We start from the raw sequence: 27,976 nt of genomic DNA, 5'->3' as shown, positions 1-27,976 counted from the left end.
TGTTAATCCCCTCCCGCTGCTGCCGGCAAGCAATAAAGAAATAAAGTGTATACCGGCCCCCAGCATCGCAAAATTTCCATGGTTTTAGCTACCGAGGGTAGCTTAGACCCTGGAGAGCAAGATTCGGGCTGAAAAAAAATGATTTATCTCCCATCTGGCATGATCAGTCATGTCAGATGGGAGATATGTCGCCTCCCCCCGGTCCCCCGATGTGGCCAGAGTGCCCCCCCAGTCCCACGCCCCACCCGATCATCTAAAATGGCCGGCACACACGCTGCATTCATCCTCCTTCTCTGAGTTCTGTCGTATCTGACATGTCAGATGCGACATCAAAGTTCTCCCCAGGTCCAGCCAGGTCACCCCGTCAATCCCCGGTCTCCCGTTGCCTCCTGCAGTGACGATCCCCCACGATCCCTCCTCTACCTTCTCAGAAGATGCTGGCCACTTGTGCAGTGAGGCACTCAGATGGCTCCCTGCTAGTAGTGACACTGAGCTACTGCAGCTCACACTGCCATGCCATGCCATGTGGACTCGGGGAGTGTGAGTGTGGCTTCACTGCAACCACACTCCTCACATGGAGGGTTTGCACTTCCAGGAAATGGGGGATGCATTCTCTGAGCATGCCCCCCATATTCTGGAAGGGCCATAGTCATCGTAGGACCTCCAAAATGGATCACGGCGGACCAGATTTTTTTTCTTTTCAATAAATTGGTGAAAGAGGGAATGTGTTGGGGAGTGTTTTTTCAAATATTTTTTTTGTCTTTTTTTTATTACTGACTGGATTAGTGATGTCGGGTATCTGATAGACGCCGTAAACCCTAACCCCAACCATCCCATTTATTACCCCATTTGCCACCGCACCAGGGCAATGGGAAGAGCCGGAGTGAAGCACCAGGATTAGCGCATCTAATGGATGCGCCACTTCTGGGCGGCTGCGACCTGCTATTTTTAGGCTGGGAAGGGCCAAATAACCATTGTTCTTTCCACCCAGAGAATAAAAGACCACAGCTGTCCACTTTACCTTGGCTGGAAATCCAATTTTGGGGGGAACCCACTTTTTTTTTAATTACTTATAAATTAAAAATAAAAACAGCATTGGGAGACCTTCATATTGGAATACCAGCCAAGGTGAAGCTGCCAGCTGTGGTCTGCAGCCGTCTGCTTTACCCTGGCTCGTTTGTTTTGTTTTGATGTTTTCTTTTCTTTAAATTATTTATTTAATTTTTTTTTTTTGGGCTAAATACAAGGTTAAACACCCTTTAGTGCCACATGAAAGTTACTAAATGGTGCCAGCTTAGAATATGCAGAGGGGTGGGACATTATATATGTGTTTGACATCAATTTATCTAGCCATCTACCTATCCTAGCTTATTAGGCTGTGTGCCTATGATCAGGATTTGCAGTGGTTTGGACGCAGAGTGTTTTGACTGCGATGTTGTGCAGTACAAGCGCAGTAGCGGGATGTTTAGAAATCTCATGCCCACTGTGCTTCTTTTCTCTGCAGCATACCGTATTTTTCGGATTATAAGACGCACTTTTTTCCCCCCAAATGTTGGGGGAAATTGGGGGGTGCGTCTTATAGTCTGAATGTGGCTGCAGGGAATGAGGGTGCTGCGTTGGAGCGGGTCATCGGGGGCACAAGCAGGCTGTAGCAGCGTCTGCCGTGACCATGTGGGCCCACTCATTTCATATGCACCCTCCCGGCCATCATCTCTCACCGCTGAAGCCAGCGCTGGCAGGTGGGCGGGATGATGGGTGGGGGGTGCGCGCATAATTAACAGCCGGCCGTGATCACCCCTAGCAACTACAGCCTGGAGTGATCACGTGTGGCTGTATTCACTGCCCCCCGTGCATCATTATCAGCACGGGGTGCAGTGAATCAGTACACTCACCGGTCACCATGTGCGGAGCCGTCCCCCTGCAGTATCGCGATGTCTTCCTGTCTGTGCCGGTCAGCTGATCTGTGTAGAGAGCGGTGAGCACAGCGATGACGTCATTGCTGTGCGCGCCGCTAGTGTCCACACAGATCAGCTGACCGGCACAGACAGGAAGACATTGCGAACCTGCAGACAACGGTGACGGCTCCACACACGGTGATGGCTCCACTCAGAGGCGCTGCTGCTAAGACAGAGAGGAAGATGATCGGTGCTGCAGGGTGTGAGGAAAGGTGAGTATAAACGTTTATTTGTTTTTCTGTGCCATAGGATACAGGCCATTTACCAGGATGGGGGTATTTTTTGAGCAGGATGGGGGTATATAGCAGGATGGGAGTATATGAGCAGGATGGATGGGGGTTATATGAGCAGGATGGATGGGGGTTATATGAGCAGGGTGGATGGGGGAATATGAGCAGGATGGCTGGGGGAATATGAGCAGGATGGATGGGGGTTATATGAGCAGGATGGATGGGGGAATATGAGCAGGATGGATGGGGTATATGAGCAGGATGGATGGGGGTATATGAGCAGGATGGATGGGGGTATATGAGCAGGATGGATGGGGGTATATGAGCAGGATGGATGGGGGTATATGAGCAGGATGGATGGGGGTATATGAGCAGGATGGATGGGGGTATATGAGCAGGATGGATGGGGGTATATGAGCAGGATGGATGGGGGTATATGAGCAGGATGGATGGGGGTATATGAGCAGGATGGATGGGGGTATATGAGCAGGATGGATGGGGGTATATGAGCAGGATGGATGGGGGTATATGAGCAGGATGGATGAGGGTATATGAGCAGGATGGATGAGGGTATATGAGCAGGATGGATGAGGGTATATGAGCAGGATGGATGGGGGTATATGAGCAGGATGGATGGGGGTATATGAGCAGGATGGATGGGGGTATATGAGCAGGATGGGGGTATATGAGCAGGATCATATACAAGGCAGGAGGATCGTTACCAGAATGGGGTACCTTAGTAGAGAATTTGGGGACATTATCCCCATAACAGTGTCAGCAGCAGATCCTTGCCCCACAAGTGTGTCATGACCACATTTTTTGGTTAAAATTTTATTTTCCTATTTTCTTCCTCTAAAACCTGGGTGCGTCTTATGGTCTGAAAAATACGGTAAAATGACCTACAGCGTGGCTTCCTGAGACGCAGGATGTCAGTTTATGCTGTGGAGAGGAGTGTGTTCTTCGCAGGGAGAATAAAGTCCGCAGCGGCCTGAACCCGGATCGTGGGTACAGCAGCTGCATTGTCTTGTGGACACCGGCATTTGCGCAGAAGGGCTGACACTGCGTCAGCGGATTGTGGGCACATAGCCTAAAAGTGAGAAGTTTGGCACTACAGCAACATTTTTTTGAACTACCTGTGAAGTCAAAATGCTCACTGTAACCCTGAATAAAATTCTTGAGTGGTGTAGTGTCCAAAATGGGGTCACTTGTGGGGGGTTTCTGCTGTATAGGTACCTTAGGAGCCCTGCAAATGCGACATGGTGCCCACCATTTATTTCAACTTTTCCAAAATTCACATGGTGCTCCTTCTGTTTTGAGCCCTCCTGCTTTTCCAAACAAAGGTTTTTGGCCACATGTGGGGTATCCCTGAGCTCATAAAGATTTGGTTAAACTGTGGGGTCCACTTTTTGGTGTTTCTTCTTGAAAAAGTGAGAAATTTGGTGGTAAAGCAACATTTTTGTTAAAAAAATGAACGTTTTCAATATGACGACCTAAGGTTATCAAATTTTAAGTACCTGTGGGTTAAAAATGCTCAATATATCCCTGGATAAAATTCATGAGGGTTCTAATTTCCAAAATGGGATCACTTGTGGGGGAGCTCCACTGTTTAGGCACCTTAGGGGCTCTCTAAACACGACATGGCATTCGCTAATGATTCCAGCCAATTTTACAGTCAAGTGGCGCTCCTTCCCTTCCGAGCCCTGCCGTGCGCCCAAACAGTTGATTTCCAGCACATATGAGGTATCTGTGTACTCAGGAGAAACTGCACAATAAATTGTATCATGCATTTTTTCCTGTTATCCTTGTGAAAAAAAGCTATCTGGTTGAAGTAATATTTTTGTGGTTAAAATGTATTTTTGTTATTTTCCCGGCTCAACATTCTAAAATCCTGTAAAGCCTCCGGGGGTTCCAGGTGCTCACCAAACATGTAGAGAAATTCCTTGGGGGGGGTCTAGATTCCAAACTTGGGTCACTTGTGGGGGGTTTCTGCTGTTTAGGTACCTTAAGGGCCCTACAAATGCTACATGGTGCCCGCAATCTATTTCAGCCAAATTTGCTTTCCAAGATTCAAATATTGCTCCTTCTGTTCAGGCTCCTCCCATTTGTCCAAACAGAGGTTTCTGACCACATGTGGGGAATCACCGCGCTCATAATAAAGTGGGCAAAAAACTGTGGGGTCCACTTTTTGGCGTTACCTCTCAAAACCTGTCAAAATGACACTGGTCAGAATTACAAAAAAATGGCCGAGTCATGAAGTACAAAACTGACTCCGTCCTTAAGGGGTTAAATTGAATGTAAATGAGCCGGTCAGGAATAGCGGGAAACTGGTCCTGAACTGGTTAAAGGTGAAAATAGTTGAGAAATGAAGGGGTTAATGATAATGATGACCCCGAAATAGAAGAGACCCTGCACCTACCTCCACCTGCAGAGCCGCACACTAGATATATAATACCCTGCACCTACCTCCACCTGCAGAGCCGCACACTAGATATATAATACCCTGCACCTACCTCCACCTGCAGAGCCGCACACTAGATATATAATACCCTGCACCTACCTCCACCTGCAGAGCCGCACACTAGATATATAATACCCTGCACCTACCTCCACATGCAGAGCCGCACACTAGATATATAATACCCTGCACCTACCTCCTCCTGCAGAGCCGCACACTAGATATATAATACCCTGCACCTACCTCCACCTGCAGAGCCGCACACCAGATATATAATACCCTGCACCTACCTCCACCTGCAGAGCCGCACACCAGATATATAATAACCTGCACCTACCTCCACCTGCAGAGCCGCACACTAGATATATAATAACCTGCACCTACCTCCACCTGCAGAGCCGCACACTAGATATATAATACCCTGCACCTACCTCCACCTGCAGAGCCGCACACTAGATATATAATACCCTGCACCTACCTCCACCTGCAGAGCCGCACACTAGATATATAATACCCTGCACCTACCTCCACCTGCAGAGCCGCACACTAGATATATAATACCCTGCACCTACCTCCACCTGCAGAGCCGCACACTAGATATATAATACCCTGCACCTACCTCCACCTGCAGAGCCGCACACTAGATATATAATACCCTGCACTACCTCCACCTGCAGAGCCGCACACTAGATATATAATACCCTGCACCTACCTCCACCTGCAGAGCCGCACACTAGATATATAATACCCTGCACCTACCTCCACCTGCAGAGCCGCACACTAGATATATAATACCCTGCACCTACCTCCACCTGCAGAGCCGCACACTAGATATATAATACCCTGCACCTACCTCCTCCTGCAGAGCCGCACACAAGATATATAATACCCTGCACCTACCTCCACCTGCAGAGCCGCACACTAGATATATAATACCCTGCACCTACCTCCACCTGCAGAGCCGCACACTAGATATATAATACCCTGCACCTACCTCCACCTGCAGAGCCGCACACTAGATATATAATACCCTGCACCTACCTCCACCTGCAGAGCCGCACACTAGATATATAATACCCTGCACCTACCTCCACCTGCAGAGCCGCACACTAGATATATAATACCCTGCACCTACCTCCACCTGCAGAGCCGCACACTAGATATATAATACCCTGCACCTACCTCCACCTGCAGAGCCGCACACTAGATATATAATACCCTGCACCTACCTCCACCTGCAGAGCCGCACACTAGATATATAATACCCTGCACCTACCTCCACCTGCAGAGCCGCACACTAGATATATAATACCCTGCACCTACCTCCTCCTGCAGAGCCGCACACTAGATATATAATACCCTGCACCTACCTCCACCTGCAGAGCCGCACACTAGATATATAATAACCTGCACCTACCTCCACCTGCAGAGCCGCACACTAGATATATAATACCCTGCACCTACCTCCACCTGCAGAGCCGCACACTAGATATATAATACCCTGCACCTACCTCCACCTGCAGAGCCGCACACTAGATATATAATACCCTGCACCTACCTCCTCCTGCAGAGCCGCACACTAGATATATAATACCCTGCACCTACCTCCACCTGCAGAGCCGCACACTAGATATATAATACCCTGCACCTACCTCCACCTGCAGAGCCGCACACTAGATATATAATAACCTGCACCTACCTCCACCTGCAGAGCCGCACACTAGATATATAATACCCTGCACCTACCTCCACCTGCAGAGCCGCACACTAGATATATAATAACCTGCACCTACCTCCACCTGCAGAGCCGCACACTAGATATATAATACCCTGCACCTACCTCCTCCTGCAGAGCCGCACACTAGATATATAATACCCTGCACCTACCTCCTCCTGCAGAGCCGCACACTAGATATATAATACCCTGCACCTACCTCCACCTGCAGAGCCGCACACTAGATATATAATACCCTGCACCTACCTCCTCCTGCAGAGCCGCACACTAGATATATAATACCCTGCACCTACCTCCACCTGCAGAGCCGCACACTAGATATATAATACCCTGCACCTACCTCCACCTGCAGAGCCGCACACTAGATATATAATACCCTGCACCTACCTCCACCTGCAGAGCCGCACACTAGATATATAATACCCTGCACCTACCTCCACCTGCAGAGCCGCACACTAGATATATAATACCCTGCACCTACCTCCACCTGCAGAGCCGCACACTAGATATATAATACCCTGCACCTACCTCCACCTGCAGAGCCGCACACTAGATATATAATACCCTGCACCTACCTCCACCTGCAGAGCCGCACACTAGATATATAATACCCTGCACCTACCTCCACCTGCAGAGCCGCACACTAGATATATAATACCCTGCACCTACCTCCACCTGCAGAGCCGCACACTAGATATATAATACCCTGCACCTACCTCCACCTGCAGAGCCGCACACTAGATATATAATACCCTGCACCTACCTCCACCTGCAGAGCCGCACACTAGATATATAATACCCTGCACCTACCTCCACCTGCAGAGCCGCACACTAGATATATAATACCCTGCACCTACCTCCACCTGCAGAGCCGCACACTAGATATATAATACCCTGCACCTACCTCCTCCTGCAGAGCCGCACACTAGATATATAATAACCTGCACCTACCTCCACCTGCAGAGCCGCACACTAGATATATAATACCCTGCACCTACCTCCACCTGCAGAGCCGCACACTAGATATATAATACCCTGCACCTACCTCCACCTGCAGAGCCGCACACTAGATATATAATACCCTGCACCTACCTCCACCTGCAGAGCCGCACACTAGATATATAATACCCTGCACCTACCTCCACCTGCAGAGCCGCACACTAGATATATAATAACCTGCACCTACCTCCACCTGCAGAGCCGCACACTAGATATATAATACCCTGCACCTACCTCCACCTGCAGAGCCGCACACTAGATATATAATACCCTGCACCTACCTCCACCTGCAGAGCCGCGCACTAGATATATAATACCCTGCACCTACCTCCACCTGCAGAGCCGCACACTAGATATATAATACCCTGCACCTACCTCCACCTGCAGAGCCGCACACTAGATATATAATACCCTGCACCTACCTCCACCTGCAGAGCCGCACACTAGATATATAATACCCTGCACCTACCTCCACCTGCAGAGCCGCACACTAGATATATAATACCCTGCACCTACCTCCACCTGCAGAGCCGCACACTAGATATATAATACCCTGCACCTACCTCCACCTGCAGAGCCGCACACTAGATATATAATACCCTGCACCTACCTCCTCCTGCAGAGCCGCACACTAGATATACAATACCCTGCACCTACCTCCACCTGCAGAGCCGCACACTAGATATATAATACCCTGCACCTACCTCCACCTGCAGAGCCGCACACTAGATATATAATACCCTGCACCTACCTCCACCTGCAGAGCCGCACACTAGATATATAATACCCTGCACCTACCTCCACCTGCAGAGCCGCACACTAGATATATGGCTGCTCTGTGCTTACAGGACCTGTGATGATGTCACATGGAGGGGAGGAGTCAGGGGTCACATGGTCAGCTCCTCAGTGTATGCAGGACTCTGCTGTGCTGGTTGTCATGGTGCTGGATGAGGGGAAGTTTATGTGTGAGGTCAGGAGGGGTTTACAGTGTGGATGTAGCAGAGCCGTGTGTGTGTGTACGAGGTGTACGGAGCGGAGTCGTGTGTGTACGAGGTGTACGGAGTGGAGCTGTATGTGTATGACATGTACGGAGCAGAGCCGTGTGTGTACGAGGTGTACGGAGCGGAGCCGTGTGTGTACGGAGCGGAGCCGTGTGTGTACGAGGTGTACGGAGCGGAGCCGTGTGTGTACGAGGTGTACGGAGCGGAGCCGTGTGTGTACGAGGTGTACGGAGCGGAGCCGTGTGTGTACGAGGTGTACGGAGCGGAGCCGTGTGTGTACGAGGTGTACGGAACGGAGCCGTGTGTGTACGAGGTGTACGGAGCGGAGCCGTGTGTGTACGAGGTGTACGGAGCGGAGCCGTGTGTGTACGAGGTGTACGGAGCGGAGCCGTGTGTGTACGAGGTGTACGGAGCGGAGCCGTGTGTGTACGAGGTGTACGGAGCGGAGCCGTGTGTGTACGAGGTGTACGGAGCGGAGCCGTGTGTGTACGAGGTGTACGGAGCGGAGCCGTGTGTGTACGAGGTGTACGGAGCGGAGCCGTGTGTGTACGAGGTGTACGGAGCGGAGCCGTGTGTGTACGAGGTGTACGGAGCGGAGCCGTGTGTGTACGAGGTGTACGGAGCGGAGCCGTGTATGTACGAGGTGTACGGAGCGGAGCCGTGTGTGTACGAGGTGTACGGAGCGGAGCCGTGTGTGTACGAGGTGTACGGAGCGGAGCCGTGTGTGTACGATGTCTGATGTGTTCCCAGTTTTAATTGCATCTATAACTGTTGTCAGGGGCTCATGTAGCAGAGTTGTTGGAAGATCGGGGACGAGGAGCAGAAGAAGCCGCAGCAGGAGACGTTCTGGAGGCCACAGACAGTCGCTGTGCACATAATAACAGTCTTACTACAAGGCACAGGTTATGTATTGATCGGCTTTATATAGGCCTCGGAAGCTCCACACATGGAGCACGCTGGATACTGGCAAAGCCCAATGTGGAGCATAAGTTTAGCAGCCCGGGGTGTAGGGAGAAGAGGCCAGACCCAGGACAGGGTGTGACAGGACCCCCTCAAAGCTCCCAAAAGAGTGTGTAACTGCGCCATTGGGAGCCATGGTCTTGGATTCTGTCAGGGGCTTGCAAAGTGAGGTAATGGAGGCTGTAGATCAGGGGGGAACCTTTTTTCTGCAGGGGGCCATTTGGAAATTTCTTCCAACCTTCAGGGGCCACAAAAAATTATCAATATGAAAATGACCCTCTATATTTGTTCAAACAATTACCGTATTTTTTGTTTTATAAGACGCACCCCAAATTTGGAGAAAAAAAGGTAGAAAAAAAAAGAGGTTTGTATTATAATCCGGTGGTGTCGTATCAGGGAGAGGGGGCAGCAGCAGAGCGGGGGTCACAGGAGCCAGAGGCAGTACTGGAGCACTGTAATGCTGCCAGTGGTACAGAGGTGGTCCAGATACTCACTGCAGGTGGTGCTCTGTGCGGGCCTGGTGACATGGCTCAGCTCTGCTGTTCGGATCTGGTGATGCGGCTCAGCTCTGCTGTGCAGGCCTGGTAATGCGGCTCTGCTGTGCGGGCCTGGTGACGCTGCTTGGCTCTGCTGTGCGGGCCTGGTGACGTGGCTCTACTGTGCAGGCCTGGTGATGCGGCTCTGCTGTGCAGGCCTGGTAATGCGGCTCTGCATTGCGGGCCTGGTGATGCGGCTCTGCTGTGCAGGCATGGTGATGCGGCTCTACTGTGCAGGCCTGGTGATGCGGCTCTACTGTGCAGGCCTGGTGATGCGGCTCTGCTGTGCAGGCCTGGTGATGCGGCTCTGCTGTGCAGGCCTGGTGATGCGGCTCTGCTGTGCAGGCCTGGTGATGCGGCTCTGCTGTGCAGGCCTGGTGATGCGGCTCTGCTGTGCGGGCCTGGTGTTGCCGCTCGGCTCTGCTGTGCTGTGTTGGTCTGGTGACGCAGCTTGGCCCTGTTCTGCGCGAGAGGCAGTGAGTTACCGGCGCGTGAGCAGATGAGAGCTTGAGTTGAGAGCTTCATCTGCACACGCATAGACTGTAGGCGCCATTATTTGAAGCCCTGATCGCCGACATCTTCAAAATGACCGCCCGCCAAACAGAGCAGTCGCATGCCGAGCAAAGCAGGACAGAGCAGAGCAGCCCTGTACAGAATAGCGCCACATCACCAGTCCCGCACAGAGCAAAGCTGATCTGCGCCACGCGATGTACAGAACAGCACCACACAGACCAGCGTGAGCACACCACATAGCATTACCCCTGCCTCCTTTGACTCCTCTTCACCACCCCGTGGTAAACTACTTTTGGATTTTAAAAGGCACCCTTCATTTTCCTCCCACATTTTGGGAGGAAAAGTGCGCCTTATAATCTGAAAAATGCAGTAATTAACTCACCCCTTGTCTTGGTCTGGAGCACAGCCAACTCTTTGTGATAATAAGATTGGTAAATCATATACAGCACATAACAGACGCTGTATATACATCACCGGAGACGCTGGAGGCACATATATCACATAGGAGACACTGGTACTGTTGTATATACATCATAGGAGACACTGGAAGCACATACATCACTGGAGGGGCTGGGGGCATATACATCACATAGGTGATGCTGGGACTGCTGTATATACATAACAGGAGATGCTGGGACTGCTGTATATACATCACAGGAGACACTGGGGGCACATACATTACACGTGGGGCTGGGGACATGTAAATGCCCCCAGCCCCTACTGTGATGTATATGCCCCCAGCCCTTTCTGTGATGTATATGCTGCCAACATCTCCTGTGATGTATATGCCCCCATCATCTCCTGTGAAGTGCATGCCCCCAGAGTCTCCTGTGATGTATATGCCCCAGCATCTCCAATGTGATGTGTAAGTCACAGGAGACACTGGTGGCATGCACATTACAGGAGGGGCTGGGACACAGACATCACAAGAGGAGCTGGGGAACAGACATCACAAGAGAGGCTTGGGCACAAACATCACAAGAGGGGCTGGGGCACAGGCATCACTGGGGGGCACAGACATCACTAAGAAGGGCACAGACATCACTGGGAAGGGCATAGAAAGAAGAATCCGGCACTCAATATTGTAGTGAAAAAAAGATGATCCTTTTAATTGGTATAGTGTATAATATCAATATCATCGACGTGTTGGTCTATATGACCTTCCTTATGTATACACTGTCAAACATGCTGAACGCAAAGAAGACAGATCAGCTGTGAAATGCTGTGCAGAGCAGGTGAGGGAATATGAGAGATCAGACCAGGTGGAGAAAGTGAATACTGCTCTTAAGGCCGCTTTACACGCTGCAATCTCGTTAGCGAGATTGCTAGCGTGCGTACCCGCCCCCATCGTTTGTGCGTCACGGGCAAATCGCTGCCCGTGGTGCACAAAATCGCGCGGACCCGTCACACTACTTACCTACCTAGCGACGTCGCTGTGACATTCTAAGGGGGCGGTTCATTCGGCGTCACAGCAACGTCACTAAGCGGCCACCCAATCAAAGCAGAGGGGCAGAGATGAGCGGCCATAACATCCCGCCCACCTCCTTCCTTCCTCATTGCGGGCGGCCGCAGGTAAGGTGAGGTTCCTCGTTCCTGCGGTGTCACACGTAGCGATGTGTGCTGCCGCAGGAACGACGAACAACATCGTACCTGCAGCAGCAACGATAATTGGGAATAGGGGGGCATGTCACAGGTTAGCGATTTTGCACGTTTTTACGACGATTTAAAATCGCTCATAGGTGTCACACGCAACGACATCGCTAAAGCGGCCGGATGTTCGTCACAAATTCCGTGACCCCAACGACATCGCTTTAGTGATGTCGTAGCGTGGAAAGCGGCCTTTAGAGTGACTCGTGACACAGGAAACCCTCACAGAATTCCACAATCATCTCAGTAGCATTTGGCCTGAGTTATCTTTTGTTATACACTCAGACCTAACACAGATTAACTTCTTGGATACAATGATCTGTAAAAGTGCTACTGGCGTGCTATCTACTGATCTTTACATCAAACAGACTGATAGGAACAATTTCTTACATTTTTCTTGTTGCCATCCTACTGCCACCAAATGTGCTATACCCAAATCCCAGTACATGAGGGTCAACAGGATTGTCTCTGACCCGGTTACTAAACAACAGAGACTGAAAGAGATGCAAGTCCGTTTCAGGACTCGTGACTGCCCTAATCATATTCTTGACCATGGTGATCAGTCTGAAAGGAGATCTGGTATTACTGACCCGGGTAAACGTATACCACTGGTACAGACATACCACCCTTATGCCTATAAATTACACAAAATTATACGGAAACATTGGAAGCTTTTGGAAGAGAGTTATCCTAACATTCCAGAATTTCGGAATCCTTTTCTCCCTTGTTTCAGATGTCCTAGTAATCTACAAAATAAATTGGTACGAGCAGACATAGGTTCGGGCTCACCAGGAAAGATTCAAAGCCATCTCCTAACACCTAGGTCAGGAACATGTCCTTGTTTGGGCTGCTTACAATGCAGCAATGTGCTAGAGGGTGATAAAGTATATCATCCACATGGCTACCCTATTAAGGGTGACTTTACGTGCAAGTCATCATTTGTGGTTTATGCCATCAAATGTCCCTGTACTTTATTATATATTGGGGAAACCCCACAACAGGTTAGGGACAGGATTTCGCAGCATAAGTCTACCATCCGCTGGGAAAAATGATCTCTGCCTTTGCCATTCCATTTTCATCAAAAGGGCCATAGAGTCTCACAGTTGCGTTACCAAGTTATTGAACAAATCCCAAAACACAGAAGAGGTGGTAGTAGGGTCTCTCTTTTGAAGAAGAGAGAGGCCTTTTGGATTTTTACATTCCAAACCTTAGAACCCCGGGGTCTTAGAGTTCGATATTAGTGGTTTCTGCTGAATTAATATGTGTCTAACTCTCCTTTTCCTTCTCCTACAGCACCGGTCATAACATGCTTTGGACGATGCTCTCACATTCTCACAGGATCGGTACCACTCTTGCACTGTTTCTTTCTCTCTCCCATTTTTTTACCATAATTTATTATTTTTCTCTCCTCCATACCTCTTTTCTTATTTTTATTTTTTTATTATTTTTTATTTTAGATTTTTATTATTTTCCCCTTATTATTCTCCCCCCCTCTTTTTTTCCCCTTCATTTTCTTACAGATTCTTCTAACAGGCTTCTTTAGTTTCTATGTCTCATTTTCTTTCCTTTCTCACAGATCAGATCACGCTTATATCAGCCTATTATTTCAGGCATGCGCACTTGTGCTCCCCATGTTATCAGACATTGCCATCCATTGCCAACCACAACAGTACCGCCAACCACATCACAGGATGTGACGTCACACCAGCATTGCTGGTTCACATACAGGAGCAAGTACGGGATCCACGTCACTTCCGGTCCCGCGGCACCTATTACCGCTCACTTGGAGGTTTTAAAAGCCCACCCTATCACAGCTCAGTCACGCCATTCACCACAGCGACACCGCTATCCGCAGGCGTGCAGTATTCATTTTCTCCACCTGGTCAGGTAAGTGTTTTCCCTCCAGTGACTCCTGCAATAACCATGGTTGGCTTATACTTTTTAACATAATGTATTCACCATTGTGCCTCTTTCTCATCACAGATCCCTCACCTGCTGTGCACAGCATTTCACAGCTAATTATCTGTTTTCTTTGTGTCCAGCATGTTTGACAGTGTATACATGAGGAAGGTCATATAGACCGAAACATCAATGATATTGATATTATAAAATATACCAATTAAAGGAATCATCTTTTCTTTCACTACAATATTGAGTGCCGGATTCTTCTTTCTATATGAATAAGGAGTTGGACCCTTTCTGAGCCCCAATCATAACCCCAGGAGTGCTGTACTCCTATATATTTGAAATCACTGGGAATGGCACAGACATCACTAGGGGGCAGCACAGACATCACTTGGGGGCGCAGACATTACTGGGGATAGCACAGACATCACTGGGGGGAGGCACAGACATCACAGACGTAGTTATACGGGCTAGGCCGCAGTGAGTTCGAGACGCCACCCACGGTGTGTGGTGAGGTGGGACACCATCACTGCTGTTGTGGGGCACTCGGGGTGTGATGTTGTGCAGGAAGTTGTTAACCCATCCGTGGGTAGGGATGGTGGCCCTGGGGCCCAGTGGCACAGTGCAGGGAATGGTAACCGCAGGGTGTGTGGTTGTACTCACTTTTAGTAAATACACGAGTCTCTGATAAATCAAGGTGGTGGTGGCCGGCGCCGCGGCCGGTTGCGTTCTGGTCCCCCACCCAGCTGGTAGTCTCTATCCTCCTCCTGCACTGTTTGTGTATGGTGGACTGTCCTTGTATAAAACTCAGGAGTCCACTCCAGGCTGGATGTGGCCTAAGGAGCCGTGCCCACAGACGCTGGCCCATGGGATCTATGGGCCCTGGCGGTGACCTCTTATCCCTAATCGGTGGGCTGTTGTCTTCTATGAGGGACTTTGGGTGGGACAGGACCTCTAGTCCTGGCCTCAATCGGTTAATTAGCTGGTCTCAGTTGTTTCTGGTGCCGGCTTCAGGGTCCGAGTACCCCCCTTTTGTGCTACGGTTTCCGGGTCGGTTCCCCGTGTCGGTACCGGCGGGCTACAACCCTGATCCGGTCCACCTTGGTTCTGCCAAGCTGTCTTCCCGTCTCCTGCTGACGGAGACCACCGTCTGCCTCCTAGCCAGTGGCACCAGGGCTCCTACCCTGGCACCGTTCAAATTGGGTTTCACTGCTGGAGGTACCCCTTGCTCCAGCCCACACTCCTCTCCAAACAGAACTTGACTCCTCTCTACAACAGATCTCAACTTTTTCCCGCCCCGGGCTGTCTAGACCCCTAGGTGGGCGTGCACCAACCGCCTGGTCACGCCCACTGGTGTGTCCATCTGTCCCTAAGGGGGGGTGACTAGGGTTTACTGGTTGGCTGGTGTTGCATTGTGAGGGAAGGTGTTGTGCAGGGGCCTATTTGTGACTACCTGGTTTTGCCAGGGCATCACATTCCCCCTTGGTTAAACACAGACCGTCTGCGGGCTGTCCGACCACCACCGTTTATTTTCTAAGAAAAAAAATGGGTAAACATTTTACAAATATATTAACATTTTTACAGTCAACCAGGTTTGTATTTTTCTTCCCTTTACAGGATGCATTTTTCTTAAACGTTTCACGTATAAAACAACCGGGACGGGACGGGACCAGGTCCTTTTCGCTTAGCCCACCCAAAACACCCTAACCCTGGTGCCACCACTAAAACACAGGTTGGCACCCCTTGCCCAATGTTCGGGTTAGGTCCGGGTGTTGCCCAAACGGGCTGGGTAAAAAGTTCCTTACCCGGCAGTCCTTTTTCAAGGGCCCCACATCGAGGGGACCCCTGACCCGGAGGGTAGTCACCGGTCTAAGTGGTGACAGGGCCTCGTCCTACTCTACTGCAGGCCCTTCCTCCAACCAGCCTCTCCAGAGACTGCGGCTTGGCGAAAAGGTTGGTCAGGGGCTAATTACAAGACCCAAACGTTTATGGGTTGGCCCGCAAATTCTGAGCCATTGTCTTTAGTAACGGTTTTAACTGTCAAGACACACAATCCCAACGGGGACTTCAACTTGTTGGTAGCTGGGAACCACTACATGAACATTCTTTTTAATATACGGGACTGAAGAGTGGCGGAGAGGGGTGGACGTGCAGCTAGGCTCGAAGGGTCACCCTTCTCCTGACATCCAGGGCAAACCACGCCCTCTCGCCGCAGTGTCAGGTGTAGGTCACTAGCTCCCCAGGCTCCAGGTCCCTGTCTGGATGACCAATGGGCAGGTGAGGGGCCACGTCCCTCCGGGACACAAAGATTTCGGCCTCCATGCCTTGCTCATATATGAACCCCCATCCTTTTTGGGGGTTGAAGTTCCGGACTTGGCCTTCGTATGTCGGGCCCCTCACCCGGAACGTAGCATTGCGAAGGTTGTCCTTCTCAGAGTAGGTCCGGACCAGGACCTCCGCCTTCCTCTTCTCCCGGGTGGTGATCTCTTTCCCCAGCTGGCACCGCTGCCACTCCCTGTATGGAGCTTCGGCAGCCTGCTCTGGTTCATCCTGTGCGGGGTCTGGGCCCAGCTGGAGTCCCTCCGTGCCGGCTACGACCGACACCTCTGGCAACGGGGGACCCCGCTGTGACTTGGCCTGTACTGCTGCTCTGCAATGGCAGCCCCGCTGTGCCTCAGCCGAGGCCAGGGATCTGGGAGCGGCCAGCATGGCCTGCCGTGCCGGCTTCCGGTCAGGAACCGCCTCCGCTTTGGCCAGGTGGACTGCCGGGGCCGTCGTTGTCTCCAGCGCGGCCTCTTCCGGGATTGCTGGTGAGTCCAAGGCTGGACGGTGCACCTTCCGAGCGCTGGTCTGGCGGGGAGCCGGGACGGGTGCCATAATGGTAGCTGGCGGGCTACGGGCGGCTTCCTCGGGCTGGTCCTCGCAGGCCGGTAGGAAGGACACCACTGCCGGTACCAGTGGCAGCGGGGAGTCAGAGGCACGTGCGTGAGGCAGCGTGGCGGGCAGGTACATTGCCCCCTGGGAAATATGCAAATCAAAAAGGTCTGTGGAGCCTCTGTTAGGAGTCTCAACACAGAAACCAGCCAGATATCCCTCCGGGAAGGGCCCTGGTCTCGTAAAAAGAGTCACCCCTTGTCTGGGCCCTTCCCTGAGGGATATCTGGCTGGTTTCTGTGTTGAGACTCCTAACATAGGTATCATACATGTTGTGAAAAAATCTGAAATTTGATGGAAAATTTTCAAAATTTTGCAATTTTCAAACTTTTAATTTTTATGCCCTTAAACCAAAGACTTATGTCACACAAAATAGTTAATAAATTACATTTCCCACTTGTCACTTTACATCAGCGCAATTTCTAAAATAATTTTTTTTAGGAAGTTAGAAGGGGTCAAAGTTCATCAGCAATTTCCCATTTTTTCAACAAAATTCACAAAACCATTTTTTAGAGGCCACATCATGTTTGAAGTCACTTTGAGAGGCCGAGGTGACAGAAAATACCAAAAAGTGACCCCATTCTAAAAACTGCATCCCTCAAAGTACTCAAAACCACATTCAAGAATTTTTTTTAACCCTTCATTTGCCTCACCAGAACAAAAGCAATGTGGAATGAAAAAATATATATATATATATTTTACCTAACAATGTTGCTCATGCGCCAATTTATACACTTTTTGAAGAAATAACACAACAAAATGGAACTCAAAATTTGTTACCCAATTTCTTCTGAGCGCAGTGATTCCCCACATGTGGTCAGAAACCTCTGTTTGGACAAATAGGAGGAGCCGGAACAGAAGGAGCAATATTTGAATTTTGGAAAGCAAATTTGGCTGAAAAAGATTGCGGGCATGTGACACCCTGGTCACAGAGGTTTGCATCCATCTTTTTGTTGCAGATCTCACTCTCCCTTGGGGAGTTTCCAACATAGTGACACACAACACCAGTGGGAGGGGCTGAGAGGTCTGAAGTGTCTGGGAGGGAACTATATAGGGAGTTTCCAGTTTGCAGGAGCAGTCAGTCTGCAGCAGGTGTAGAGTCTGGAAGGAGCTCCGGTGTGGAGCTAGGGAGAGGGGCAGTAAGGGCCTCAGGAATAGGCCAGCCGCTTGCGGGGAACCCGAAGTGGACCGGGACAGGGTAGTGGCCCGCCGGTGCAGACTGTCGGGGCCCGGTCTGGACCCGTGCACAGAGCAGACATAGACATGAGGCAGGAGAAAAGCACCTGAATTACACCCCTGGGTGAGCGGCCCGTCCTCACAGCATCCGAGGGCACCAGTTACCAGCCATTTGGTTAATTCCTGGACTTGTGTCAGTTATTGCCTGATATCATGAGTACTCCTGCACCACCTGGTCCAAGCTGTGGACTACACCCGCCACTCCCCGTGTCTTGGACACTGAGCCCCGGGGCATCCACCCCTACCCACGGAGGGGTTAACACCCAGCTGCCATCTCATCACCCCCGGGTGCTCCCTAATAGCAGCAGTGGTACCACATCTTACCACGCACCGTGGGTGGCGTCACGAAGTAGTCACAACAATCCCTGTATATATACGTTCCCTTTTTCATTTGAGTGTCCGCGCGACCCCTGGGTCTGGAGACCCCTCGAGCCACTATGGATCGGACCCAAGCAGGCCGGCTGCTACTGACGTGGGGTGGCACAGGCACCATGTTGAATTTGTAGGGCCCCTAAGGTACCTAAACAGCAAAAACCTCCCACAAGTGACCGCATTTTGGAAACTAGACCCCTAAAGGAATTTATGTAGATGTTTGGTGAGAACTTTGAACCCCCAGGGGCTTCACAAAATTTTATAACGTTGAGCTGTGAAAATAAAAAAAAATACATTTTTACCAAAAAATTGTTACTTCAACCAAGTAGCTTTTTGTTTTTACAAGGGTATCAGGAAAAAATGCACCCAAAAATGTATTGTGCAATTTCTCCTGAGTATGCCAGTACATCATATGTGCTGGAAATCAACTGTTTGGATGCACGGTAGGGCTCGGAACGGAAGGAGTGCCATTTGACTGCAAAATTGGCTGGAATCCTTAGCCGCCGCCATGCCGCGTTTGGAGAGCTCCTGAGGTGCCTAAACAGTGGAGCTCCCCCATAAATGACCCCATTCTTGATACTAGACCGCTCAAGGATTTTATCCAGTGGTATAGTAAGCATTTTAACCCATAGGTACTGTGAGGTAGCGTCGTCGGCTGCGCTGCAGAAGACACGGGATCCAGGCACCAAGGTTCACAGCACACGGTTTATTCCAAAGAAAAAGTCCACAATAGTACATATGTGCCTTTCCGGCAGAGAACTCAGGGAGATGTGATCACTCCCTCACACCCGGCACACCTGCCCTTGTTCCTGAATCTATTTAACCCTCCCTTCAGCCTGTAGGGAAACAGCATTAACCCTATAGTGGATTATCATGGAGTGAGCACAACCGGGGCGAGACATACCGGCCGTCATAGATAACCCCGGTCACAGTCTCACATACCCCCCCCTCAGTTCAAGCGTGCGGGGTTGAACTCCTGCCATCAAACACGGGCCGCGGGACAAGGCATCGGCGTTGCCCTGCAACCTACCGGCCCGGTGTTCAACCGTAAACCGGAAGTTCTGCAGAGAAAGGAACCACCGGGTAACCCGGGCATTCCGTTCCTTGGCGGACCTCATCCAGACCAGTGGAGAGTGATCCGTCACCAAGCGAAACTGACGTCCCAGCAGGTAATAGCGTAGGGACTCCAAGGCCCACTTGATCGCCAGGCACTCCTTCTCCACTACGCTATAATTCCGCTCGGGAGGGGTGAGCTTCCTACTTAAGAAGGTGACGGGGTGTTCCACCCCCTGAACCACCTGAGACAGCACTGCCCCCAGGCCGACCTCCGAGGCGTCAGTCTGTACTATGAACTCTTTCCGGAAATCAGGGTTTACAAGAACGGGCTGTCCGCACAGGACCCCCTTCAGGGCCCGGAAGGAGTCCTCGGCCTGCGGAGTCCAGCGCACCATGACGGACTTCTTGCCTTTGAGAAGGTCCGTCAAGGGGGCTGATAGTCCCGCAAAATCCTTTACAAACCTCCTGTAGTACCCCACGATACCCAGGAAGGCCCTAACCTGCTTCGTGGTCAGGGGTCTAGGCCACTTCTGGATCGCCTCAACTTTGTTAATTTGGGGCTTAATCACTCCTTGGCCTATTACGTAGCCCAAGTAGCGGGCTTCCGTGAGTCCCAACGCACATTTCTTGGGATTGGCTGTCAATCCGGCTGTTTGAAGCGCGTCCACCACCGCTTGTACCTGTTCCAAGTGGGTCTGCCAATCGGAACTGTAAATAATGATGTCATCAAGGTACGCTGATGCATACGCCTGGTGGGGTTCCAGCACTAAGTCCATCAACCTCTGGAACGTGGCCGGAGCGCCATGTAACCCAAAAGGCAAGACAACATAGTGGAAGAGACCCTCCGGCGTAACAAAAGCGGTTTTCTCCTTGGCGGACTCCGTTAGTGGCACCTGCCAGTACCCCTTGGTCAGGTCGAGCGTGGTAAAATATCGCGCCTGTCCCAGCCTATCAATCAGCTCATCCACCCGGGGCATGGGGTAGAGATCGAACTTGGATATTTCGTTCAATCTCCTAAAGTCATTGCAGAACCTTAAGGAGCCATCGGGTTTTGGTATTAGGACAATCGGACTAGCCCATTCACTCCGGGATTTTTCGATGACCCCCAGGCGTAGCATTGTCTTCACTTCCTCTGATATGGCTTGTCGTCGAGCCTCCGGTACTCGGTATGACTTCAGGCGTACCTTCAGGTGGGGCTCTGTGACAATATCATGTCGTATCAGACTGGTCCTACCGGGCAGCTCGGAGAAGACATCGGGGTTCTGCTGAACCAACCGTCTGGCCTCTCGCCTCTGTGTCTTGGTGAGGGCTTCTCCAATCCTTACTTCCGGTTCATCCTCTCTGGAGGGCGCTGGAGCCGGAGGTGAACGACCCGAAGAGGAGGGAGATGGGGAAAAAACAGCCATCAGGCTTTCCCGTTCCTGCCAAGGTTTTAATAGGTTGACATGGTATATTTGTTCAGGTTTCCGCCTACCGGGCTGCAATACTTTATAGTTAACCACCCCGACTCTTTCCTTTATCTCGTAGGGGCCTTGCCACTGAGCCAGGAATTTACTCTCCGCCGTGGGAATCAATACCAACACCCGATCCCCGGGATTAAAGGTCCGCACGGTGGCTTGTCTATTGTAGCGGCCGCTTTGCGCGGCCTGAGCCTCCTGTAAATGCTCCTTCACAATTGGCATGACCGCGCTTATGCGGTTCTGCATACCCAAAATGTGTTCAATCACACTTTTATGGGGGGTGGGCTCCTGCTCCCAGGTTTCTTTTGCCAGGTCCAACAATCCCCGGGGATGTCGCCCGTATAACAATTCAAAAGGCGAAAACCCCGTGGATGCCTGTGGCACCTCTCGTATGGCAAACATCAAATAGGGAAGCATCATATCCCAGTCTTTCCCGTCTTTGGAAATCACCCTTTTGAGCATGGTTTTCAGGGTTTTATTGAATCGTTCCACTAAACCATCCGTCTGAGGATGATACACAGACGTACGCAACTGCTTGATCTGGAGTAGCCGGCATAGCTCTTTGGTCACTTTAGACATGAATGGGGTCCCCTGATCCGTAAGGATCTCCTTGGGCAACCCCACCCGGCAGAACACAGCAAACAACTCCCGAGCTATAAGCTTGGCTGCAGTATGTCTGAGAGGTATCGCCTCTGGATACCGGGTGGCATAGTCAACGATCACTAGGATATGCTGGTGCCCTCGAGCAGACTTTACGAGGGGCCCCACCAGATCCATCCCTATCCGTTCAAAAGGGACTTCTATAATGGGTAACGGTACCAACGGACTGCGAAAGTGGGTCAGGGGTGCGGTAAGCTGACACTCCGGGCAGGTTTCGCAGAACCGTTTTACCTCCCCAAAGACCCCGGGCCAATAGAACCTTTGCAATATTCGCTCCTGCGTTTTCTTGACCCCTAGGTGACCACTCATCAGGTGTTTATGAGCCAAGTCGAGGACCCGCCGGCGATACGGCTGGGGCACCACCAACTGCTCTACCCCTACGCCCCGTATTTCATCTACCCGGTAGAGTAAATCCTGCTTAAGAGCGAAATGGGGGTATCTTACCTGGGCACCAGGCAGCTGTGCCACCCCGTCAACTACTGTCACCCGACTCCGGGCATGTATTAATGTAGGGTCCTGGAGTTGGGCTGTCCCAAACGTATCCGGGGACGCCTCCAACTCCGGGATGGGCTCGACCGTCTCAGCCTCTCCTGCCAATACCTCTAGGGGCGACCTATCAGGTTCACATCCTGTCCCTATCATGGGGACCCCTACGGCAGGCGTCCCGGATTCAGGATTGTAGGGCTCAGGTCCCGGACTGACCAATATCTGAGGGGACTTAGGAGGTCCCTTCCATAAAGTCCACAAATAGGGCAGATCCCTTCCTAGGATCACATCATAGGGAAGAGTATTAATAAGTCCCACCTCATGTTGCACCTGACCGCAAGGTGCTGTGATGGTGACAATCCCCGTGGGATAGTCTCGGCGGTCCCCATGTATGCAAACCACCCCCACGGTACGTCCTGTGGCCTTTACTTTAGCCCTTAGGGTTGATCGCACAAGGGTCACTAAGCTTCCGGAATCCAACAAGCCTGTAACCGGACATCCATTCACCTGAATTTGGCACAAGTGGGGCTCAGTCTCTGGGTAGACCAGGTCAGCGGTACACACCACCTGAGCATACATTGAACCCCGCCGGGTAACCCCACAATCCATGGGCTCCGTGGTGAGTGGACACTGGGCTTCCATATGTCCCACCCGCTGGCACCGCCAACATCTAATAGGGAAGGACACCCCCTTGACGAGTTGTCGTTTAGGGTACATAGTTTTCCGGACCTCAGGGACGGAGGGTGCGGCTTCAGACGGGACGGTAGCGGACTCCCGCACCGGTGTCAGCGGTGGGTCCTTGGCCCTAGGCTTGGAGGGGCCGGACCGACGGGCGGTACGCAAAGTCTCAGTGTCCCGTATCAAGTCCTGCGTAGCCACATGCCGCTCTACCAGGGACACTAATTGATCCAGGGTACTCGGGTCACCCTGTCCGACCCACCGTTGAACGGTGACGGGTAAAGTGCGCACAAAACGATCCACTACTACCCTTTCCACCATTTGCGCCGGGCTCAGAGTGTCAGGCTGCAACCACTTTTTTTCAAGATGTAACAAGTCATAGGCCTGGGAGCGTACGGGTTTGGCTTCCTCAAAGAACCACTGATTTACCCGCTGAGCCCGTACATAGGTATTCACCCCCAACCGAGCCAGTATTTCGGCTTTCAGGGTCACATAGTCAATGGCGTCCTCGGTACAGAGGTCCAGGTATGCTTTTTGGGGTTCCCCCGTCAGATAGGGTGACAATACCTCAGCCCACTGCGGGGTCGGCAGCTTTTCCCGCTCGGCCACCCGTTCAAACACCGCCAGGAACGCTTCCACATCATCACCCGGGGTCATCTTTTGCAACGCTTGTCTCACCGCTTTCCGGACGCTGCCGTCGTCACCCGGTCCCTGGGTTGTTGCTGCCGGTCCGGCACGGATCGACTTGGCCAGGAGAACCATCTGTTCTTGGTGCCTTTTTTCCTGCAATTGCAAGGCTTGCTGCTGACGTGCATTGGCCTGATCCATCTGTTCTTGGAATTTTTTTTCCTGCACTTGCAAGGATTGGAGCAGGTGTGCATTGGTCTGTTGCTGCTGTGCATTAGCCTGTTGCTGCTGTGCATTAGCCTGAGCCAAATGCTTTATTATGTCCTCCATGGCGTCGCCGGGTTTGGGCTGTAGTATAGCCGCTCGAATCCAGGACATGCGCAGCTGGGTCACCAGGGATGGATGCTACACCTCACCGGCTGTCATGCCCGCCGATTCTCCACCATATGTGAGGTAGCGTCGTCGGCTGCGCTGCAGAAGACACGGGATCCAGGCACCAAGGTTCACAGCACACGGTTTATTCCAAAGAAAAAAGTCCACAATAGTACATATGTGCCTTTCCGGCAGAGAACTCAGGGAGATGTGATCACTCCCTCACACCCGGCACACCTGCCCTTGTTCCTGAATCTATTTAACCCTCCCTTCATCCTGTAGGGAAACAGCATTAACCCTATAGTGGATTATCATGGAGTGAGCACAACCGGGGCGAGACATACCGGCCGTCATAGATAACCCCGGTCACAGTCTCACAGTACTTTACAGATTTTGATAACCTTAGGTTGTCATATTGAAAAATTTCATTTTGTTTCACAAAAATCTTGCTTTAGCACTAAATTTATCCCTTTTTCAAGAGGAAACACCAAAAACCTCTGTTTCAACAAATAGGAGGGCTTGAAATGGACATAGCACCATTTGCATTTTGGTAAAGCTGAAATAGATTGTGGGCACCATGTTGCATTTTCAGAGCCCCTAGGTTATCTATACAGCCCCACAAGTGACCCCAATTTGGAAACTAGACCCCTCAAGGGTTTTATTCAGTGGTATAGTGAGCATTTTGAACCCCCAGGGGCATCATAAAAATGTTGCTCTTTGGGGGGGATAAAGTGGAAATAAAAGAGGGTGGGTTAAGACAAGGGTGGGTAAATTGGTAAGGCGAATTTATTCTTGTTCAAATGTTAGACATATTGTAATGATTCTGAAAACTGCAATAAAATTTGTGTTTAAAAAAAAAAAATGTTGCTCTAGCAGCAAATTTCTCACTTTTAGGCTATGTGCCCATGATCCGGCGACAATGAGTCTGTGGAAATGTGAGTGATGTCCACGGCCATGATCAAGGTTTAGGCCGCTGCTGATTTTAGCTCTATTCTCTCCGCAGAGAACTCTCGTCTCCGCAGCATAAATTGACATGTTGCAGCACCATATGCCAGTTTATGCTGTGGAGAAAATAAACACCGTGAGCAGGAGATTTCTAAAAATCCTCCCACTGCACTTCTACTGCATAACGCAGCATTATGGACGCAGCGAAAACTCAGTGTCCACAACTATTGAAACCCTAATTGCGGGCATGCAGCCTAAAAAGCTAGGATTGATAGATAGACAGACAGATGTCAAACACATATATAATGTCCCACCTCCCTACAAATTCTAAGCTGGCATACTTTAGTGACTCATGTGGCACTAAAGGGTGCCTAGACTTGTATTTAGCCAAAAAATAAATAATTAAAAAACAAATAAAAACGTAGGGTCCCCCTATTTTTGATAGCCAGCTCAGGTAAAGCAGACAGCTGCAGCCTGCAAACCACAGATGGCATTTTTACCTTGGTTGCTGATCCAATTTCGAGGGCACCCCAGGCTCTTTTTTATAATTATTTATACATGAATAATAAAAAAAAACATGGGGTCCCCCCCAAATTGGATCACCAGCTAAGGTAAAGCAGACAGCTGTGGTCTGGTATTCTCAGGGTGGGTAGGTCCATAGTTATTGGCCCTTCCCAGCCTAAAAATAGCAGGCCGCAGCCACCCCAGACGTGGAGCATCGATTAGATGTGCCAGTCCTGGTGCTTTGCCCCAGCTCATCCTGTTGCCCTGGTGCGATGGCAAACGGGGTAAGATATGGGGTTGATACCAGCTGTGTAATGTCACCTGGCATCAAATCCTGGGGTTTGTGATGTCACGACGTCTGTCAGATACCCGATATCACATACCCAGTCACTAATAAAAAAAAAGACAACAAAAAAATGTTATTTGAAAAAACACTCCCCAACACGTTCCCTCTTTCACCAATTATTAAAAAAAACAAACAAACTGGTCCGCCGTAATCCATTTTGTAGGTCCCACGACAACTCTGTGTTCCAGGATATGGGTATACGCTCAGGGAACGTATCCACCATTTTCTGGAACTGCAGGCACTCCATGTGAGGAGTGTGAGTGCAGTGATACTGCACTCACGCTCCCCAGCACGTTCCCGGGTCCACAGCACAGCAGTGTTAAGCTGCAGCAAGCTGTGTCCCTGCTTAAAGAGAGCCGGCTGACAGGCGCTCTGCGCATGCGGACACCATTGCTGCTGAAGACAAGGCGAAGGAGGGGCGCGGGTGACCGACGCTGCAGGAGGTAACGAGGGAGACCGTGGGAGATCGGAGGGGGGGATGACAGCCTGACAGGGGGTGACCTGGGAGGACCTTTTTGTGCCATCTGACATGGCAGATGGCACAGAAATCAAAGAAGTAGAATGAATGCGGCAGGAAGTATCTTAGGAAAAAGACGTCTCAGAAGAGATCTCATTTATTTGTATAAATACATATGTGGTCAATATAAAGGACTGGCACGTGACTAATTTCTTCCAAAGACAATACTAAGGACCAGGGGGCATACACTGCTAGTGGAAGAAAAGCGATTCCGGCAGCTAAATAGGAGAGGGTTCTTTACGGTTAGAGCAGTCAGACTGTGGAATGCCCTACCACAAGAGGTAGTAATGGCATATATCAAAGCTACTCAGCCCTCTTCCTCCAAATCCAGCTTCTCCACCATGACAGAAAACACTGTTTCCACTCTACTCTCAAGATCACATCTAACCACCTGTGCACTTGACCCGCTCCCATCGCACCTTATCCCCAACATCACCGCAGTCCTCATCCCAGCCCTAACCCATCTCTTCAACCTATCACTAACAAGTGGTATATTCCCCTCATGCTTTAAACATGCCTCCATTACACCCATCCTCAAAAAGCCCTCCCTTGACTCATCCTCTGTGTCAAACTATCGCCTCATATCCCTTCTCCCCTATGCCTCAAAACTACTGGAACAGCATGTCCATCTTGAATTGTCCTCATACCTCTCCTCCTGCTCCCTCTTTGACCGGCTACAATCTGGCTTCCGACCACATCACTCTACTGAAACTGCCCTAACCAAAGTCTCCAATGATCTACTAACCGCCAAAGCCAAGCGACACTACTCTATCCTCCTCCTCCTGGACCTGTCCTCTGCCTTCGACACAGTAGACGATTCCCTCCTACTACAGATTCTCTCATCTCAGGGGAACACACACTTGGCCCTATCTTGGATATCCTCATACCTAACCGACTGAACTTTCAGCGTCTCCCATTCTCACACCACTTCCTCATCTCGCCCTCTATCTGTCAGTGTCCCCCAAGGGTCAGTTCTTGGACCCCTGCTGTTCTCCATCTGCATCTTCGGCCTGGGACAGCTCATAGAGTCCCACGACTTGCAGTATCATCTCTATGCCGATGACACACTGATCTACCTCTCTGGACCTGACATTACCTCTCTACTAACCAAAATTCCACAATGTCTGTCTGCTATTTCATCCTTCTTCTCTGCGCGATTCCTAAAGCTTAACATGGACAAAACAGAGTTCATTTTCTTTCCTCCTCCTCACTCATCTCCTCCAACAAGCCTTTCCATCAAACTTGATGGTTGCTCACTCTCCCCAGTCTCACAAGCTTGGTGCCTTGGAGTAACCCTCGACTCTGCTCTATCCTTCAAGCCCTCTTCACCTCATATAGACTACAACTTAAAAATATCTCCTGGATCCGTGCTTTCCTTAACCAAGAATCAGCAAAAACATTAGTGCATGCCCTCATCATCTCCCGCCTCGACTACTGCAACCTCCTGCTCTCTGGCCTCCCATCCAACACTCTCGCACCCCTCCAATCTATCCTAAACTCTGCGGCCCGCTTAATCCACCTCTCCCCTCGCTATTCCCCAGCCTCGCCACTCTGCCAATCCCTTCACTGGCTTCCCATCGCCCAACGACTCCAGTTCAAAACACAACTTGTCTCCTTCTTACATCTGTGACCTAGTCTCCCGGTACCTACCTGCATGCAACCTCAGATCCTCACAAGATCTCTTTCTCTACTCCTCTCTTATCTCCTCTTCCCACAATCACGTACAAGATTTCTCCCGTGCCTCCCCCATACTCTGGAACGCGCTACCTCAGCATATCAGACTCTCCCCTACCTTGGAAAGCTTCAAGAGGAACCTCAAGACCCACCTCTTCCAACAAGCCTACAACC

The 27,976-nt window shown here is 50.7% G+C and overlaps 1 protein-coding gene and 1 long non-coding RNA gene across 2 annotated transcripts in view; one reads left to right on the top strand and one right to left on the bottom strand.

The window, feature by feature from the left end:
* LOC142258809 (uncharacterized) overlaps window positions 1-27,976 on the bottom strand; it is a 63,566-nt gene that overhangs the window by 17,676 nt on the left and 17,914 nt on the right.
* On the top strand, window positions 8,275-13,912 carry LOC142258825 (uncharacterized). The gene is made up of 4 exons (XR_012727881.1): window positions 8,275-8,344; window positions 9,154-9,277; window positions 13,325-13,374; window positions 13,608-13,912. It is a non-coding gene; the product is annotated as an uncharacterized LOC142258825 (long non-coding RNA).

Source organism: Anomaloglossus baeobatrachus, assembly GCF_048569485.1.
Source record: "Anomaloglossus baeobatrachus isolate aAnoBae1 chromosome 5 unlocalized genomic scaffold, aAnoBae1.hap1 SUPER_5_unloc_12, whole genome shotgun sequence".
NCBI lineage: Eukaryota > Metazoa > Chordata > Amphibia > Anura > Aromobatidae > Anomaloglossus > Anomaloglossus baeobatrachus.
The sequence above is the reverse complement of the archived record's forward strand: the minus strand, read 5'-3'. Positions and strand labels throughout refer to the sequence as shown.